At 38.2% G+C, this 21,610-nt stretch overlaps 1 long non-coding RNA gene and 1 pseudogene across 2 annotated transcripts in view; both read right to left on the bottom strand.

Moving 5' to 3' along the window:
- The window catches only part of LOC139038027 (uncharacterized), a 66,735-nt gene extending 47,203 nt beyond the window's left edge, over window positions 1-19,532 (bottom strand). Inside the window, exons 1-2 of one of the 2 annotated variants that reach the window (XR_011490925.1) lie at window positions 19,328-19,532; window positions 11,919-12,005 (exon numbers count right to left, since the gene is read on the bottom strand). This is a non-coding gene — a long non-coding RNA (uncharacterized lncRNA). The remainder of the gene's footprint in view (window positions 1-11,918; window positions 12,006-19,327) is intronic. The other variant, XR_011490924.1, reaches the window with a different exon arrangement.
- Window positions 2,021-2,465, bottom strand: LOC139038026 (ATP synthase subunit g, mitochondrial pseudogene; annotated as a pseudogene).
- Window positions 19,533-21,610: the final 2,078 nt, after the last annotated feature.

Below are 21,610 nucleotides of genomic sequence, written 5' to 3'. Positions count from 1 at the left end.
AAAAAAATCACTTAATAAGTGAAATCTTAAGGGAAAGAAGAATTCTTAGTACCTTTGAAGCCAGTAAAGGGCTCTCTTCCTTGCATCTTATTAAACTCAAAGGTTTAGAAAAGATGTCCCTAGTTTAGAAAGCAGAAGGTCTGCATTCTAGTCTTAGCATTGCTTATCATTAGCTTTGTGACCTCTGAACTGTCAGAGTCCCCAACTGTTTCTTCAACTTTAAAATGACAGATGTGAGTTAGTTCACCTTTCAAGTCTCTTTGACTGTGTAATGTCTTAATTCTGGAATTCCCTCTGAAAACCCATTCCTGTGGTTCTTCTGAATGTATCACTAATCTTATGGATTCCACTAACCAGTTCCCAAGGCAGTGATACTGTAGGATACATCAAGTCCTGATAGTTATATGGTTAAAAGGGAAATAAAAGAATCTACTTTTTTCTTATCTTCATACAAAGCTTATGTTTCTTTGAGTATCACAGGTGTCTCCTTTCCCCAGTAGACATTGCAGAGAAAACTTGGAGACAATAGAAGTTCACTATATTTACAGTTGATGAATGATAAAAATATTTTTCACATTTTTCTTTGGGAATAAAGGAAAGAAGGCCTCATCACTAAATTGGGTCATGAATAAAATTTCTCTCATTTATATTCATTGCTTTGCCTGTATAGGAATTTGGTTGTTTGCCAACAACTTAATGTCTTGAGAAAGCAATAGGTCATCTTGCAGCCCAGCATTTAATGCTACTGTCTCACAAATCTGATTTAATCTTTCTATTTTGTCACCTGTTTGGGAGTATAATATAAGCTCCAAATCATAAAACTCTAATGACCTGAGCAATATTTCATGTTTCGTCTCCAAGATATTTCTTCTACAGAAAATTCTGTAAATTTTCTCTACCATATTCTTTGAATGGAGATATTCATCTGAGCTGAAGAATAACGTATCATTGCAATTATGCATCCTGTCAAAGAATAAATTAAAATGTGTTCATTTTGGATAAGGCATGAGTTACCAAGTGCCTGCTTTTATTAAATATCATGGGAAAAAATGAAATATCAGCAAGATCAACATTAACTGGAATTTCAGTTAAGATTATTTTTCCTAAAATAAAGTTGCTTTTTTTTTGCTGTTGAAAACTCAGTATTTGGTGTCAGAAAATATAGACAAAAGAAGAACATTTAAAAGAAGAATACAACCCACCCAACAACAACTATGCTTAGTGCATTGGTGTGTCTCCTTTCATACAGGTTTTTATACTCACCAATAGATAGCCTCCAGTTTACCCTCCAACCCCACCTCTCATCTAACATGCAGCTATACACTTAAACCAAATATCTTCACGACTGACTAGTCTGTGGCATCAAAGTGAGGCCATGTTTTCTCCAAGACTAAATTCATAACACTTTCTGTCCCCCATGTGCCTGTAATTATGGAACACTGGCCTTTATTCTTCCCTTAGTATTTTATTTAAATATTTTTGCGAAGATAGGTCCTTAAAAACTGGACAGATTAATAATATAACAAATATCAAAATCAGATGAAAAATACATTATTGCTCTCATTCACTCTGTCCTAATGTTAAAGATATTACAAAGATACACAGATTATCATCATGCTGTTCTTTTGGGAGGCTATATTCAAACTGACAAAAAGGTGTTGTCAAAGGGATCTTTCTCTGATTTTTGCAAAGAAAAACAGTCCAAATTGTATTCTTAATGCTACGTTATTTAACTGTATCATACTTAGCACATGGTATTATTATTTCTCCTACTGGAGCAAGTTCTCATTTTCTCAAAGCCTTTCCCCCAGCTCTTCGAGAAATAAAGCTTAAACATCTTGTTTTCAAGCCTTCAAAATAAAGTTAACCTCATTTATACAGGTACCAGGTTGGTATACTCATATATACATTTTCCAAATTGCAGGCTAAGCAAAGGCATGCATTTAGAGCTGTATTAATATACTGAAGCAAAAGACAATCCAACTTAATATCAAGAGAAATTGTGACCTTCCATGTAGTGTTTGATAGAGAAAACACTGATTCTGACACATTGTCTTATTTTATTCAAATAGCAGTCTATTCACACATGGTCCAAGAACACTTGAATAATAAAGCAAATATAATCACATGTTAAAAATTGGTCTTCAAACATCATAGCCAATGATGCCACGCTTGCCTATGATCTCGCCAACATTAAACCACATCCACACCTCAGTGGCCACCAAACCATTCAGTAGAGCTTCCTTAACAGTGAGCTGTTTGAAGCTACCGGTTTTAGCACTGTTAATAATTTTTTTCAAGCTCTGAATTGCTGTAGGGATCTCAGCAGGGGTTGGAGGAACCAGCTCAACCTTGGCATAGTACCAAAACGTGGCCAATCGAGGCTTCGAGTAAGTCACAGCAGCGTTGACCAGCGCCGGGGCCTTCTCCGCGAGGTTACGGACAAACTGGGCCATGGTACTAGGACGGATTTTAAATGATGTGGCCAAGAATCCAAAGTGTTCTGACTCAAGCCAGAGGATTCCTCTCGTGTACCTCACCTTCATGCAGGGCTGGACCATTTCCCGTATGCCCCATCTACCTCACTGCATTTACTTCGCAGAGCAGTTCCTTGGCATACAGGAGAGGAGGTGCCTTTCCCAGATGTTAAGTTCAGTCACAGATACACTTCTTCCAACTGTTAAGGTCCAGAATTAGAGCTCTCAGTAATCAGATTTTGGATCAGGCATTAACGTCCTGCCACCTTCAAAACCAACTCTCCTATAATGGCTTAGGTCAGATGCTGACAGAGGACCACCAGTTCAGATTTGCTTGTTGTGGCTGTTGCTTAGGCTTTTATTTTTACCCTAGATTCCAATTTTCTTTCCTTTAGTCAGGTCTCAGTCAGGGTTCCCCTGGATCAGAAGAGCTGATCTTTGAGTCTCAGAAAAAAAAAAATTGAGTTTTGATCTTGATGCTTTTTTATTCTAGAAGTCATCTTGAGCCCTATGTAAATTTCGAGATGTAGTTGAGTATATGGGGGAAGGGGCTCACCCATCAAAAGCACCGAAAAGATGGGCCTTGCTGTGCCAGATATAACTAATTATCATCCTTTTCTCTGAACATGGAGCAGGTACTGGTCTTGAAGTGACCTTCCTGCTAGGGAAGATCTGTGGCATAATGGTTAAATAAACAGCCACTCTGTTTAGATAACTCACATTTAAACCTCTGTCCTGTCATTTTCTGGCTGATGATAATGTGAAATTTACCTGAGAGCTCTGTGCCTTAGTTTCCCCATCAGTAATACAGGAAACTGATAATAATTGTACCTTTCTCATGAGGACTACAGACATAAATTCATGCTTAGTATTGTTCCTGGTACATAACGACTACTCAGTTGATGTTAACCACTACTGTTTCAGTGATTCTCATAAGGAGAGCTTCCCAAAGTGGTTCCCTCCAGAATAATCAAAGGAAAACTATCATCACTAAAATTAAAAAATTTCTAGTAAAGTTGGACTATCACTTCTCCCATTTTATAAAAACCCTTAATCCATTAATAATTCATTTTGCATTACCTCAGCCTATCCATCCATACATCCATTTATCTGTCTGGATTTAAATGTTGTTTTCTCTAGGTGCACACTTTTCTGTAACTTACTTCTTATGACAATATGTTATGAAATTGTTCTCCTTGCCAATAGCTATAGTTCCATGATATTTTAATCTTAATTATCTTATTTCTTGAGCTGTATTTCACCAGTTACTTCTTGTTTCCATGTTTTTATTACTAATGGATGGCAGAGGAAGGTCTCATGAGCAGGGGCTCATACGGCTCCTTAGGTATTTTGGGGGGCAAACACCAGAAAAGGAATTTTAAATCTTTCAAAATACACTGGTAAGTTGTCTCCGGAAACACTTGCCAGTTTATACCAGAGTCAGTGGCCCTGCACCATCCCCAATCAAGAGCATTAGAAAAAACTAGATGTAGTTTGATAGACGTAAAAGGCATATTGCTTTAATGTATATTCTCTTCTTAATTATTAGTGAGAGTAAATGTTTTCTTATGGTAGGCTTTTTAAATATATAGACTTCATTTTTTAAGAGAAATTTTAGGTTCACAGTGAAATTGAGAGGAAGAGGTCCTCTGTGTACCCCCTGACCCCGCGCATGTGAAATCTTTCACGATCAACATCTCTGACTAGAGTGGTATATTTGTTACATTTGTTACAATTGATAAATCTACACTGACACATCATTATTACTCAGAGTCCACAATTTACCCTAGAATTCATTCATGGTATCATGGTAAGTTTTTAATTTCTTCTTTTGTGAATTATGATCTTAGCTGTTTTTTTTTTTTTATTGCTTTAAAAGAGACTTTTATATATGTAAGAGAGTCATAGATTTACTTAGGTTATCCAGAAAGAAAAGAAATTTAGTTTCTGTAATAGCGCAATCTTTTTTCATGAGCCCCAATCCTGGGGGAGGGTGTTGGTGGAAGTGGTGGAAAGGAAGAACTTAACCTTCTCAATGAATATATCGCAGGTAGGTCAGACCTGTTCTTTAGATATAATGCACTCCTAAGTAAATATTCAGACTTTAAGATGTACTTTCCTTTACCTCGTCTTTCACCAAATGGTATATCTAATCGTATTTATGTATTGGCGAGAGCTGGTATTCGGTGGTCCCCTGCAGCGTGGGGTCCTCTGATAAAGGCACAGAGGCGTCTGATTAAGTCTCCGTGTACCTTATTCTCTCTCTTGTTGTTTAGCTGTCTGGTGGCATCTGCTACCGAGACTGGTCCCTCTGTCTAGTCAGGGCCTGGTGACGCACTTGTCTGCCTCAGCGAGGCCTTGTCGCCTCCAGCTAGCTCTGGGTTAGCTTCTCCACTCTTCAGCCTCAGAAACATTTCGTACTCAGAGAGAGCCAAAGGAGGCTGATACTATTAACTCAGGCCCTTTCTCTTTCTAATGACTTCAGGTGGACATTTTACCTTCTTCTTCAAAGCTTCACATTGGGAGTAGGGCATGGGTCTCTCCTGCCTACAGCTTTTTTTCTCTTCATTTTCCTGAATTCCTTCTGCTATCTTGGATTTGGCTCAGGAAGGGAGAGCTCAGATACTTTTATCTGAGTCTTCTGCTTTTCTCTACTAGAGTAGAATTGGTGTGTTTTCTTCTTCCTCGTCCTGTCTAGCTGGAACTCCTCATAAGCATTCTGTTCCTGTGGACAGTGAGTTTCAAGCATGGGAAAGAAGCCCTAGGCTGAATCCGCTAGTCTTGGCACTCAGAACAGGGACCCCAGGGCAACTACAAATCAGAGATGACGCAGGGCAAAGTGCATGGTTTTGATATTCCCTAGATGTTACTTGTTTCATAAATATATATGGACATACAGATTCAGACAGAATTGAGATCTGTCCCATATACGTTACAAAAGCTTATGCCCCAATTTTTCCTTTTTAAAAAAATTGTTATGGTCCTTGTAGTAGAAAAGTGATATATTTTCATGTCAGTCAGTCAATCAGTTCAGTTGCTCAGTCATGCCTGACTCTTTGCAACCCCATGGACTGCAGCACGACAGGCTTCCCTGTCCATCAGCACTTCCTGGAGCTTGCTCAAAACTCATGTCCATTGAGACAGTGATGCCATCCAACCATCTCATCCTGTGTTGTCCCCTTCTCCTGCTTTCAATCTTTCCCAGCATCAGGGGCTTTTCTAAGGAGTCAGTTCTTCACATCAAGTGGCCAAAGTATTGGAGCTTCAGCTTCAACATCAGTCCTTCCAATGAATATTCAGGACTGATTTCCTTTAGGATTGACTGATTTGATCTCCTTGTAATCCAAGGGACTCTCTAGTGTCTTCACCAACACCACAGCTCAAAAGCATCAATTCTTTAGTGCTCAGCTTTATTTATGGTCTCTCTCTCACATCCATACATGATTACTAAGCCATGGAAAAACCATGGCTTTAACTGGACAGACTTTTGTCAGCAAAGTAATGTCTCTGCTTTCTAATATGCTGACTAGGTTTGTCAGAGCTTTTCTTCCAAGGGGCAAGCATCTTTTATTTCATGGCTGCAGTCACCATCTGCAGTGATTTTGGAACCAGGAAAATCAAGTCTGTCACTGTTTCCATTGTTTGCCCATTTATTTGTCTTGAAGTGATGGGACTGGATGCCATGATCTTAGTTTTTTAAATGTTGAAAATGAATCAGGGCAAAGGGTAATAGTGTTTTGCCAAGAGAACACACTGGTCATAGCAAACACCCTCTTCCAACAACACAAGAGAAAAGTCTACACATGGACATCACCAGATGGTCAGTACCAAAATCAGATTGATTATAATCTTTGCAGCCAAAGATGGAGAAGCTCTATACAGTCAGCCAAAACAAGACCAGGAGCTGACTGTGGCTCAGATCATGAACTCCTTACTGCCAAATTCAGACTTAAATTAAAAAAGGAGTGAAAACCACCAGACCATTCAGGTATGACTTAAATCAAATCCCTTAGGAATATAGGGTAGAAGTGGCAAATAGATTCAAGGAATTAGATATGACAGACAGAGTGCCTGAAGACCTATGGAAGGAGGCTTGTAATATTGTACAGGACTTCCCTGGTGGCTCAGAGGGTAAAGCATCTGCCTGCAATGTGGGAGACCCAGGTTCAATCCCTGGATCGGGAAGATCTCCTGGAGAAGGAAATGGCAACCCACTCCAGTACTGCTGCCTAGAAAATCCCATGGATGGAGGAACCTGTAGGGTACAGTCCATGGGGTCCCAAAGAGTCGGACATGACTGAGAAACTTCACTTTCTTTCAGTATTGTACAGGAGCCAGTGATCAAAACCATCTCTAAGAAAGAGAAATGCAAAAAGTCAAAATAGTTGTCTGAGGAGGCCTTACAAATAGCTGAGAAAAGAGAAGAGAAAAGCAAAGGAGAAAAGGAAAGATATACCCATCTGAATGCAGAGTTCCAAAGAATAGTAAGGAGCTATAAGAAAGCCTTCCTAAATGATCAATGCAAAGAAATAGAGGAAAACAACAGAATGGGAAAGACTAGAGATCTCTTCAAGAAAATGAGAGATACCAAGGGAACATTTCATGCAAAGATGGGCACCATAAAGGACAGAAATGGTATGGACCTAACAGAAGCAGAAGATATTAAGAAGAGATGGCAGGAATACACATAAGAACTATACAAAAAAAACCTTAATGACTCAGGTAACCACAATGGTGTGATCAGTCACCTAGAGACAGTCATCCTGGAATGTGAAGTCAAGTGGGCCTTAGGAAGCATTACTATGAACAAGACCAGTGGAGGTGATGGAATTCCAGGTGAGCTATTTCAAATCATAAAAGTTGATACTGTGAAAGTGCTGCAGTCAATATGCCAGCAAATTTGCAATAGTTAGTGGTGGCCACAGGACTGGAAAAGGTAAGGTTTCATTCCAATCCCAAAGAAAGGCAATACCAAAGAATGTTCAAACTACCATACAATTGCACCCATCTCACACGCTAGCAAAGTAATGCTCAAAATTCTCCAATTAAGGTTTCAACAGTATGTGAACTGAGAACTTTCAGATGTTCAAGCTGGATTTAGACAAAGCCAAGGAACCAGAGATCAAATTGCTAACATCCATTGGATCATAGAAAAAACAAGAGAATTCCAGAAAAATATCTACTTCTGCTTTATTGACTATGCCAAAGCCTTTGGCTGTGTGGATCAAAAAAATAACTGTGGAAAATTCTTAAAGAGATGGGAATACCAGACCATCTGACCTTCCTCCTGAGAAATCTATATGCAGGTCAAGAAGCAATAGTTAGAATGGGACATGGAGCATGGAACAAGACTGGTTCCAAATTGGGAAAGGAGTACATCAAAGCTATATATTGTCACCCTGCTTATTTAACTTATATGCATAGTACATCATGCGAAATGCCAGGCTGGATGAGGCACAAGCTGAAATCAAGATTGCCGGGAGAAATATCAATAACTTCAGATATTCAGATGACACCAGCCTTATGACAGAAAGTGAAAAGGAACTAAAGACCTCTTGATGAAGGTAAAAGAGGAGAGTGGGAAAGTTGGCTTAAAACTCAACATTTTCATGTAGTCAAATCCAAAAGTAACAAAAACACTAACTTGAAAATGTATCTGTACCCTTATGTCCATCATAGCACTATTTACAATAGCCAAGATCTGGAAACAACCTGAGTGTCCATCAGTGGATGAATGGATAAAGAAGTGGTGTACAAACACATTAGAATATTATTCAGCCATAAAAGACAGGAAATGTTACTGTTTTCCACATCATGGATGAAGCTTTAAGGCATTATGCTAAATGAAATAACTCAGAGAAAGAAAAATAGTGTATGATATCACATATATGTGAATTCTTAAAGAAAAGCAAATAAACAGAACCCACCAAACTCATAGAAAAAGAGATCAGACTTGTGGTTACCAGATACAGACTACAGTGGGAGAGGCGTTCAAGGAAGGTCATTAAAAGGTACACACTTCTAGTTACAAAGATTAGGGATATAATGTACAACATTAGTTGACATTGCTATATGATTTATAAAAGGTAAGACAATAAATAATGAGTTCTCATCAGAAGAAGAAAGTGTTTTTGTTTCTTTTCACTTGTTGTATTTGTAGAAAGTGGATTTTGCTTGAACCTAAGTGGTGGGTGATTCCTGCTTGTTTGTTTCCGTACCTTCTACTCTGCTCCGTTGATACCTGCCTTTTCCTTTACTAGCTCAATATATATTTTAAAGGCTAGCTCTGCAATATTTTAATATCTTTTTAGGTTATTTGCCTCATTGTTCTTATTTTTAAGCATCTTCTTGGACCTTTTCATGAATTTCACTCAAATGATTCCTAGAATAGTTTTTATCCTCTCCAAATTGATTGTCATTATCTTTGTCATGCATTAAAATTTAAGATGATAATCAATAACCTTTAAAAAAAAAAACCCCTAATATGCAATCTATTTCTTCCACAGAGCTTGTTAACACTCATTAATTTAGGGCATGGCAATAATTGCCTCTATCTTCACCCTCCTCCTCATCCTATTAAAACTAAAGTACAATTAAAAATTGCAAAGTAGAATGAAGTGTCAAGGCTTAACTAAATAACAAGAGCCAGGAAAACACAGCTTAAATAATTGGTAGTTTTGAAAAAGAGTTGTTTTGCTTAATATTATCTAGATGAGTAATGTACATTTTATGCAAGTTTCTTTTATTATAATTTTCAAATTCCAAGACTTTAATCTTACATTTTTTTAGCCATTTCAATGACTGAACAAATGCAGTGTAGAAGTTGAATATCAATTTTATCCTTGTTTCTCCTTTATTTTTCAATGTTTTAATTATATCAAAGTTTCTTTGTGTAAACTTTAAATACTAGGGATTTTTGTCTTATTTCTTCTCCCTCATTTCTTATGTTTTAATTATATTAACTTGTTTTTATGCTCTCTAAATTGTAGAATTCTGTTTTGGTCAATATTCATTGTTCTCTCAGGCCTAAATTTATAAAAATGACCATTAATCAGTAGATTCTACTCCTGTGAGAATGGATGAATGGATGGGTAGATCAGTAGATTCCTTTTGAACTTAATCTTTTCTTTCAAGAACTATCTTTGGTTGTAACTTGACAATGAAGATTGAATATTGTGGTTCCTGGAAGGACCCTGGTGTCTTGGATTTTGTGGAGGTTCCTCTAGTGAATTTCTATACCATGAAGAATCCAGGTCATCACACTTGTTACTTTACCATCCTCATCCTGCTTGATCTCCAAAAGGCATATACAGAGTTGAGTGAATTCAGAGAGACAGTGGAGGGGCAGATGATATGAATGGTGTGTTGTAAACTCATTGTAAGGACCATAAAAGTTTATAACCATTCTGCCTCAAGTTCATAAGCAAAGGAGAGAATCCAGATGTTTGCTATTTATATCACTTTACTGCTCTAGACTCCTGGCTTAGTACTGGGAGATGAAGGAACAGTTACTAACTCAAACTGGAAGGGGGAAAAAATGAACACCAAAGAGTAATTTCACCTAAAGAGAACCAGATTTGGTTGTGCCACCTTTAGGTGCCATTGATTGCAGGAAAATGATTTCAGGTTTCAAGCATCTATAAGAACTTCTATGACTTTTTTCATCTAGAATATTTTCACACTAATCCTCAGAATATTGAATTTCACAAAAAAAGAAAATATAACATTCTGCATATAAGGTTATGTTCTGTGGTTTTAACACCCTCAGTTATTTTTAATGAGAAAATTGTGTTATAAATTTTAACTCATGGCAGTAAATTAGCAAAAGCTGCATTTATCTGCTATTATCATAACCACCCACATCTAACACAGATGTTCAGCAAAAGGTTTAGAAACTGTTTTGAAGGTTCTCATGAGTTGAGATAAATTAGCAGGATATTTATGGATAATATTAAACTGTTCAAGTACATATTTTCTTCTTGATCATTTTATAGAGGTCTCATAAATATCAACAGCTGGCTTGCTTTTTCTTTGGGAAGTTCTTATGGGTATCAGTAACACCAAAGTCCAATATTTTAATGCTTCTCAATGTCAGAATAGTTAACTGGCCAGATGGTGTTCAGAGCAATCAGGAACTCCAACCCATCAGATGAGCCTCATCTCATCTCCAGTGTCCTCTTGTTCTTGGAGGAGCTCATGGGGTTTTTATAGACTAGAGTGACTTTTCCCAAGGGATGTAATTTTTTATAGGCTATCTCCTGTGTAAAGAGCCTCTCAGAGCTCAATTAATATTTAGAAGTCAGGGAATATAAAGAAAGTGAATAATTGAGAGGGTACTTAGAAAGGACTGTTATGTGTACCATGGATTCTTTTAATCCAAATCCATTCCCTAGTAAGCATACCTCCTCCTTCATCATTCCTGGCTTGTTCTCTCAGGAACCCAGAAGATTCAAGAAAGGGCATGGTTAGATTCTAAATCTGCTGGTAGCTACAGAACACTGCAACTGTTTTTAGAACTTGTAAACACTCTGTGAGTGGAGTGTGAGCACTCAAAAGTTGAGTATATTTTTCACTGCCATGTCTCCTTGGGGACCATCTTGCAGAAAAACAAATCATAAACTTGAGATATTCAAAATGACAGATGAGGTTTTACATATTGGGAAGTGTAAGAACTACTTATGGGGAGTATGTAGTTTGATCTTGGGGATCATGAATGCCAGGCTAAATTTGACTTGTCTTACAAGTAATATAAGGAGACCAATGGAAGCTTGTGATAAAGAACTAATGGTAAATTGTTGCTGGGGGGATGGAAAGGGGCAAGAGATAGGGAGTTTGGAATGGACATATGTTTAAAATGGATAACCAACAAAGACCTACTATATAGCACATGGAACTCTGCTCAATGTTATGTGACAGCTTGGATGGGAGGGGAATTTGGGGATAAGGGAAACATGTATATGTATGACTGTGTCCCTTCGCTGTTCACCAGAAACTGTCACAACATTGTTAATTAGCTATACCCCAATACAAAATAAAAAGTTTTAAAAAGAACTAACGGAAGATGGTAAAACAGTGGATTAAACTTTACATGGGACTGATGAGAGCTGGCAGCACTTAGACGCAGACAACCAAGTCCAGGTAAAACTCCAGAATCATTCAGGTAAAGGTGATGTGTGTCTGAAGGAGACATAGAAACCCAGGGATTATTATGAAGATTAACTAGAGGCAGCAACTAATTGTTTATGAGGGTGGACATGAGCTGTACCATGACATTTTGAGTAAGGGAAATTAAGATAGTGAAAATGCTACTGAAAATAATAGGCTAACTGGAAGGGTTCTGTCTTTAGTCGAAAGTGGTGATTTTAAGCAGATAACCCTGGAAAGAGTTCCACATCAAGATGTCAGATATTAAGATAGTGGATTAACTTTCTGATCACTTACCAGTATGTCATTCTGAGAAGGCACAGGCTAGAAAAGGAAGGGGAATGATGAGTCTTCATGTGATGACACTCTGGAGTCGTTGGGACCCTGAAAGAAAGCATTGAGTTAGGATGTAGATGTAGAATGAAAGGTTCCACCTCATTACCACTGACTCAAATCCATTCTTTTTTATGGCTGAGTAATATTCCATTGGTATCTTTATCCATTCCTCTGTTAGTGGACATCTAGGTTGCCTGATATACAGAATGAAGTAAGTCAGAAAGAGAAAAACAAATATTGTATATTATTCATATATATAGAGGCTATAAAGATAGTACTGATGAACCTATTTACTGGGAAGAAATGGAGATGCAGACATAGAGAACGGACTTGTAAACCCAGTGGGTGAAAGAGAGGCTAGGAGAAACCGAGAAAGTATCATTGATATATGTACACTGTCTTGTGTGAAATAGATAACTAGTTAGGAAGCTGGTGCATAACACAGGAAGCCCAGCCCGGTGCTCTGTGATGACCTCGAGAAGTGGGATGGGAGGGGGCAGGGAATATTAGGAGGGACGGAATGTGTGTGTAGTTGCTCAGTTGTGTAACCCCATGGACTGTGCCTGCCACTCTCCTCTGTCCGCAGGGATTCTCCAGGCAAGAATACTGGAGTGAGTTGCCATGCCTCCTCCAGAGGATCTTCCCAACCCAGAGATTGAACCCGTCTCACTCACTGCAGGCAGATTCTTTACTGTCTGAGCCACTATTATAATTGATTCGCATTGTTACATGACAGAAACCAACACAACATTGTAAAGCAATTATTCTCCAATTTAAAAATAAATAAATAAAATACTTTTTTAAAAAAAGTGAAAGGGAGGACATTTTAGGAAGCAAAGTGTCACTTCACGCTTGTGGCAAGAGAAATCCTGACCAATCACATTGAAATTGAAGGTTTACACAGGGTTTTCAGAGTCAGAGGCCACAGGAGCCAGTGTGATTATTTCAGACAGGGAATTTGATACTGGACACTGTTTACACAGGTGATATAAGGGCCCAGGAGACCAACAGGAAATGGTGAGCAAACCCAGAGAGTACCCACAGCAGGAAGCCACCAGACCCCGAGGGATGGAAGGACTTAAGAGGAGGTAGTGGTACCAGAGCTTAGAAGCTGGGACTGCATCTGTATTCCTGTTGTGCAAGTAGGTCCATCAGTACCATTTTTCTAGATTCCATACAGATGGGTTAATAGACAATATTTCCGGAGATATAGAGAATGCATTTGTGGACTTTTAAAAACATAATTATGCTCTTCCTCTTTTATAATTACAGCTGAACTTCATTTTGTATTTTGCAAATGGTTTATGATCTCCTGGCTATTGGACTGAAAAAAGTTCATGTTTTCAGATGGCTAGGCTTTAGCTTTCTGTGGGTCTCTTGAAAAGTCATTTGTTTGATGTGGGACTGTACTTTCATAGAAAAAAGGAACAGGAAGTCAAAAGCAGAGAAAGGCGGGATACAAACAGGAGCGCCATGTGCTGAAAGGTTGCTGCTGAACCATGAAAGATGCCGGGATTCTTGGCCTCCAGAGGAGAAGAATTTAATCCAGGGCCACAGACGAGGCTTGATTGCTCTGAGCTTTTGTGTAATAAAGTTTTATTGAAGTATAAAAGGGATAAAGAAAACTTCTGACATAGACATCAGAAGGGGGCAGAAAGAGTACCCCCTCTCTACTCTTAGTGTTATATACCTTTTAATTAGTTAATACAGTGAATCAAAAGAACGTCTGGAGGTTGTAAAGACCTTGCTAGACCTACTCCCATAATATACACCTTAAGATAACAGGATTAGCCAAAGGTTTTTTTTCCAGAGAATGTCCTCAAGCAGGATACATTATTGTTATATAATCCTAAAGAATGTAGAAGGAAAATAAGTTTGTCCTTTCCTCCTCCTTGAGAATTCCAGACCTCTCTCTCCTTGGGGACCCCTGGACTTCTTATCAATCTGCCGAGGAATTGACTCTCACAGCACCTCCAGTAAAGGAATCAGGGTTCCCTGTGTTACTTGCCACTTTTTGCAGCACCATGGGACTGAGTCTGGTGTTTGGTGGAAAATAATAATTAATGTTTATGGAATACATGCTATTTGTCAGATAAACTTTAAATATTTCACGTGTGTTACTTCATTTAATCCTTAAACCCAACCTGTGAGGGTGATATCCTTATAACCCTGTTTCTGAATGAAGTAAACCAAGGAGCAGAGGGGAATCTGCCCATAGTCACATACTTGGTATGTGACAGGCGTAGCATTTGAGCTTTGTAACTTGTCCTGAGAGCCCACGCTGTACCCAGCTCAGGTTGTCTTAGACGTGGAGACCTAGAATGCTAGTAACACACGCTCTGCCTCGTCAGAGCCATGGTGCTGGTGTCGGGAGGAAGTGGGTTAGTGAAGCCCATCTAAGGTTCTGAGTGGACAGATGTGCTTGAGCAGCTGCCGGCAGTGAGGGAAGAAGATTTCTGGTGTCCAGGTGGGAGGCAGGAGAGAGGAATGCTCAAGGACACGGAGTCTGGTCAGTCTGACCAGGCTTCTTGGTTATTTTACATAGACTTGGGGGGTTTGTTACCATATCTATAAAATAGTCATACGTATCTACTTCATAAGGTGGTTGTAAGAATTGAATGAAAGAATGTAAGTAAAGTAAAGTCCTTGTCACATAGTAAGTACTCAATGAAGGGTTGTTCTAATTATTGCTATTAGTGTTATTGTCAAATAGAGGAGGGGTTCAAATTTGGAACTCAATTAGTTAAATTTGGGATTGATTTGGAATTTGACCCAATTAGGCTAAATCCTAATTAACCACTGATTCATCCCCCAAATCCATTCCATTATGTATATTGTGCGTGTATGTGTATATACACTTATGTATTTTTTTCACATCTTCTTTGTCCATTCACTCATTGGTGGACACAGGCTATTTCCCTCTTGGCTGTTGGGGCTGCAATAAAGCTCTCCATGTCCACACCGCCTCTGTTTTACAGTTGACTGAAGTGTTTCAGTGCAGCTGGTTTTCCTGACCTATGTTCATTGTTCATATACGAGGTAGATAAATAAGGATGCCACAAAGGAGGTTGTAAAAACAAAATACTGAGTAAACCTGGGAATGCAGAGCTCTCTTCTTGAGAAATTCAATTTCTGCTTTGCTTCTCTCCATCTCTGGCCTGCTCCTCAGTTCTGTTGAATTCTGGCTGGAGGCTTTCTTCCTTGGTTTCAGGTTAATCAGTGTCCAAATAACCTATGCATTGCAGAAGCCTTCAGTGAGAAGTCCTCAGTGAGGAACTTGAACCTGGGAAGCTGCTCAGTCATGTCTGACTCTTTGCAATCCCATGGACTGTAGCCTACCAGGCTCCTCCATCCATGGAATTTTCCAGGCAAGAATACTGGAATGAGTTGCCATTTCCTTCTCCAGGGGATCTGCCCCACCCAAGGGTCAAACCAGGTCTCCCACATTTGCAGGCAGATGCTTTACCATCTGAACCACCAGGGAAGCCCAGTTGACGGACTTACTGCCATTCATTTTGATGTTAAATAAGGGCAGAAGAGTTTTGAATTTATACCCAACCTGCCATAGTCTTTGGAATGGCTCTTTAATTGACCATTAAGTATTTGCATGTAAATATAAACCCTCTTTAGTGAGTTGGAAAACATGCTACCAAACAATGCTGGCTTTTCCCAGTCACCAAGGGAATAAGCACATTTTGAGTGGGTCAAAATCTTTATTAAATCCTTCCCTCTGTAGGAGATCCTGTTACCTCAAAGGAGGTGGACACCCAAAACTCTTAGCTCAGAACACACATACAGACACAAATCAGATTTCACCTTTTTATTTCTTTTCTAATCCATTGATATTATGGAAATTAGAAAAACGATTTCAAGGGAAAAAATTCTGATTTCTTGAATTTTGTGTTTCCATCCTGATGAAATGAATGTGTTGGGAAGTGAACACGTTTTGAATCAATGGGCCATAAAGACTCTCTAGCTGCTGTCACTTGGCAGTAGGGTTTGGTGAGAGTGTGTGAGTATATTTTAAATAGTGTGGTGAGAACCATCCCAAGGGGGGAAACACAATGAAATGCAAAGCCCTAGCCTTTCGATTTGTGTCTACCGAGGGTCTCTGTGATAATGTGGCAAGGTTCCAGGCTTTAAGCTCTTGGCCATTGCAACTGGATTCTAAAAGAGTCCAAGCCATAAATTCTGGTTACAATTAGAGCTAGTGAAAAGAAAAATACCCTAGGAGTTATTAATATGTAAATCTAGTAATTTGGAAAATTGAATGATCTCAGGTTAGGGTTTCTGAATTTATGCAATCTAATTTTGACCAAAATGACATCACACTTCAGTAGTTGCGCATAAATTGACAGCAAATTGCATAACGTTTCTTGAAAATTTCTTTCAGAAAGAGTGCTTAGAGAGGGCAGAAGACAGGAACCCACATGTGACTACAATGCATCATGCCCATGACCCACATAGCCTGAACTCATTCCCACAGTAGCCAGTATCATATGTTTTTGTAGGAAAAAAAATAACAAAGGAAATTTTGTCTTTACAAATGGGGCAGAATGATCCCTTTAGATATGTTCTCTTCTATTTTTGTCAAACTTAGGATATTTTCTCTCTCTCAATACTAGTATAAGCAGAATAACCAGCTTTTCTTATCTTTGTCAGTAGTCCTGCTGTTGAGAGGGATAGTGTTGATAGTTGGAAATGTTTCTTGGAAATGCTCAGGGGCCAAGCCTTAGACACAGCTGGAATCAATCGTGAAATGGGATACATGGCTAATCAGCTTACAGTATGGACATGAGATCTGACCACTGTTGCTCTGCTTACAAACGCTTAAAACAATCTCAAGTAACCTGAAATAATCGATTTGTTTTGAAACCTCGTCACACAGTTCTTTTGCTTGACTGAAATAATTTGGGATAGTTAGCAGGCTGCATTAATCAATTCATATCCTCTTAGTACTATAAATATTGAGAGGCAATCCATATTCTTTTCTCATGCTGAAAACTGTTTGAATCAAATATTCATTCATACCCTGATTTATCAGGTCCAGTTACCTATTTTCGACAGTCACGTGAAAGCAAATTTGTGAAGAAGAGCATGGCTTTCTCAAAGTTAAGAATTGTTTCAGTATATCTTGCTTTACCTTAATGATCTTTTGTGGATGTGCCATATACATAAATGTAATTGCTTTTATGCAGCTATTTATATTATTACAGTCTAGGTAAAGAAGGGTGCCTCTTGATTTTTAAAAACCTCACTAGTTTAAAGCTCCAAGAGTGTCATCTGATTTGAATATTTAATATTTGGCAAACAAGTTCCTGAGTCAATTTAGGAAAAAAGCATTGACCCGTAGTAAGAAAACTTGCATTTGAATCTTAGCTTTGTCACCATCAGTTGGCTGATTAGGAGCAAGTAATTCAAATTCTGAGCCTCATTTTCTTTTGACACTTGAGGTTGGTAATCCCTACCATATCTAGATTCATTTTTTCTTTCATCTCTCTGATATTTAATGAACTCTTTTTACATGTTAGGCCCTTAGGGGATTCTAGTGATTTAAAAAGCTTCGTACCTATAATCCAGGGACTCATTCATACGTAGAGGTATATTGTAAAAAAATTATCAGGGCACTATTATGAAGAGTATCATAATTGAGATAGGACCAAAATACCAGGAAATTGAAAGCAAAGGTGAATTTATCTCTCTGCTGTGTGGGGAGGCTTCAAAAAAGAGGTAACATTTAATGTATCTCAAAGCACCAAGAGGAGGATGAATAAGCATGGAAATATGAAAGGGCATGGCTTATTGAGAGAATTGTGAAAACACTGTGTGATTGTTATAGCATGCGGGTGATGGGTGATAGAGTGAGGGGAAACAGACATCCCTTTACCACAGAAGTCTAACAATCATATCCATTGTGTCCCACATCACTTTTAGGCTTATCTGTCTTTTCAAAGAAATCCAGTGGGTTTTTCAATTTTTTCTTCCTTTAAAAATATGTTTCCACTTTTCATATATGTATGTGAGTGCTTAAGTATTCAGTTGTGCTGCTTTCTATTATGGATTCAACCAGAATTTCAGATGTGGGGAGAAGACTCACCAATTTTTATTTACCAGAGTTTTCCTTGGAAACTATCTTAGGTTTAGGAGTTGTACTGGCCATTTATCATTTTTTCTAACACAGTGTTCTAAACTGCAAGGATACATAGATTGTCCAACGATTCTACAGTTTCATTATCTACTCATAATGTTCTTAGGTGGATGCCTTTCAGTCTCATTCTGTGAACATCCAGGTGGCAAAAAATTATTCACAGTTGTGTGACCCAAGGCAATTCTGTGTAGATGAAAAATTTTATCTAGGCCCTAAAGGATAAACAGAAAGTAAATGGGCGTTCCAGACAGAGGAAACCTCATAAATGGGTACAGAGGCAAGCAAAACAAACACACACACACACAACCTCGGAGCAGAGAGCAGGAAGGTGGATAGAGTAAACACAGCCATTGAATGAGAAATCGGTATGGTCTACTCAAGTAGACTTGGGCTTTATTCAATAGGTAGTTTGGGGTAAGCAAAGATTTTACATCATAGACATAGGACCAGAATTAATCTCTAGGAAAATAAATCATAAATCTGACCATAGAGGGAATACTGGGGATAGGGAATCCAGCTAGTGAATATTTTAACATGGTAAGAAGGAAGGCTTGAATTGTGATTGCAGTGTTGAAAACAAAGAGAAAGAAACAAATCAGAGATAAATTCCGGAAGTGGAGTCAATTGCCAAGTAACCAGCAGTGGAAAGAGGGGGCGACTAAAATGATTCCAAGCTTCAGAACTGAAGTGATGCTAGTTCCATGAATAGATAGAAACAACACAGAAGGAGGAGGAATAGAATGTCTCAGGGAGAATATGACAAATTGATCAGCTACACATTTGTCGTATAAGTAGAGATCACAGATTACCTATAAAATTAGACATGTGGGCTGGAGGAAATAAAACCTTTCCAATTCCCTGATATTTTGTCTGCTACTGTTCTGGTTTTGGACTATAGTTGATGAAAATGAAAGGTGAATTATGATTGCAAACCTATCCCCCCAAGTTTACTAAGAATTTAGTACAATATTGTCTTCATCACACGGTACTCTCATCTATGCAGCCTCTTCCCATCCACATGTGTTTCCTCACCTGCGTCTCTAACTCAGCAGTCTCAGATCCTCAGCAAACAAAGAACCTCTGTCTCTCCCCGTCACCAACATGTGACAGCTGGAAAAGCTTCTGAACCCAGAGAGCTGCTTTGTCTTTCTGAACTCTGATAATTCACCTTTTGCCGGCTGACGATAATTCTACTGTCTTCATTTCACAGACCCAAACTCACGTGGTTTTGCAGCACTTCAGATAACGTATTGCCAAGCTGGAAAGGAGTGGAGGTCCTCCTTCAGGCTCCCTGGTTTCGCTGTGTGCTGGCAGCTCAGCATCTTCACCACAGCTAAGCAGGGGCAGCCGGAGCCCACTCCCTCAGTGACAGACTCATCCCGCAGCGTCAAAGGCATTTACACTTGTGAGGCAGAGAGAGATGCTTTATGACTAAAAGTTTCCCACCACGTGTACTCCAGAATACAGAAACGAAATTCTGAAAACAATTCATGTCCGGTTGTTAAACTTTAATTATGCGAACATTTAGAAATAAACTCAGTCTGTTTTATTATTAAGTGTCCAAGGACACTTTCTAGAAGAACATTAGTGTGCTTGACTTGAAGATGTCTATACTACTGCTTATGCAAAATTCAAAATTGGATACTGTGTCCTATAATAAGCCTTACGTATTTTAAACCTCTGTATTAAAACTGAAAAAGGAAAAGTGAAATACTGTTAAGGAAAAACTTCACTAATTTGGATAACATAACATATATCTTGTATTTTATTAATTTTCATATCCTTTGTTTTACATATTACTATAATTAATTTGTTGATTGTTTCTACACATGTGGCTTTAAATCACCTGCTTAAGTAACATATAAGTTTGATATTAAAGACATTTGAAACTTTCTTCAACCTATCCATTTCCTTCTCTGATTCAAGGATAGCTAGTATTAATTTTTAAAATATAATTTGAAACTCTTGAAGAATCTAGTGGCCTGAATTTTAGTTGTAATTCTGAAATTATTTGTATAATCTTTGCCAGCTTAATTTTCTCTGAATATCAGATTCCTCATATATAAAGGGCAAAGGTTATTAAGCTAAGCTCTCCCCATTTTTGAAATTTTATTGCTAAAAAATTCTATTGGTGATCAGATGAAAATAGTAAACATATAATGATATAATAAAATAAAGCTTAATTACATATAAAATTTTATTTTTCTCCATTAAAGTTATATTATTTTTTGGTTTAAAATATAAAGTGAAAAAACCTGTCAAGTTGGAAATGAAAATATTTTAATCTTGAAAATACCAGACATCTCCATATAGTTTATATTTTTTCTCTCTCTGGACATTTCTACCCACAGGGGTTGTATACACTGCACATATTTCCTTCATTGTGCCATGTGCTCAATTATGTCCAACTCTTTGCAAACCCATGCAAGCCCACTAGTCTTCCTCTGTCCATGAAGTTTTCCAGGCAAGAATACTAGAGTAGGTTGCCATTTCCTCCTCTAGGGGATCTTCTTATCCCAGGGATCAATCCCAATGTCTCCTGTGTCTTTTTCATTGCAGTCATATTCTTTACCCTCTGAGCCATCAGGGAAACCCCATTTCCTTCACTAGTTGAACTATAATTCTGTTGAAGGGAAACTCATGTGCATTTAGTGTATTCATTTATTCTTTGTTGATTTTATCATCATAAGTATGTTTAAAGTATTAAGGAGTGAACAGGAGCAAAACAGCAGCTCTTTAAACCCGCAAGACACTGAGAGAAGTTAGGAGAAAGTCAGTTACTTATTCAATAACAGATTTATGCCCCACCATATTGGAATAGGTCACCATTTTGCTCCATTCTCCCCGAGTCCCTCTACAATTAAGTCTATCATGTAGTCTAACATCTTGAAAAATTCACCTAGCTTAAGGATTGTGGTCATATAATGAAGTCTGTAAAAGCCAAAACTTAGAACATGGAACTGTTATGTCATAAATGTTTTTATAACATAAATCAGAGGTCGTTGAACTATAGAGACACTGAAAATATATTTTTGAAAACATTTTCTAGTGCATAAAGGCCTCTAGTAACTTTTCTTTTTTTCTCTGTAAGGTATAATTTACAAATACTGTAGTAAATTCCACAATTTTTAGTGAGTTTTGATAAGCTTATACAGTTGTATAACCATCACTAAAATTGAGATATAGAATAGTTCCATCACTCTGATCCCCAATTTCTTCATCTTCATTTCAGTTCAGTTGCTCAGTCATGTATGGCTCTTTGTGACCCCATGAACTGCAGCACTCCAGGCCTCCCTGTCCATCATCAACTCCCAGAGCTTGCTCAAAACTCATATCCATCAAGTTGGTGATGCCATCCAACCATATCATCCTCTGTCATCCCCTTCTCCTCCCACCTTCAATCTCTTCCATCATCAGGGTCTTTTCAAATGAGTCAGCTCTTTACATCAGGGGGCCAAAGTTTTGGAGCTTCAGCTTCATCATCAGTCCTTCCAGTGAATATTCA

The sequence above is a fragment of the Odocoileus virginianus genome, chromosome 13, assembly GCF_023699985.2.
Source record: "Odocoileus virginianus isolate 20LAN1187 ecotype Illinois chromosome 13, Ovbor_1.2, whole genome shotgun sequence".
Taxonomy (NCBI): Eukaryota; Metazoa; Chordata; class Mammalia; order Artiodactyla; family Cervidae; genus Odocoileus; species Odocoileus virginianus.
The sequence above is the reverse complement of the archived record's forward strand: the minus strand, read 5'-3'. Positions and strand labels throughout refer to the sequence as shown.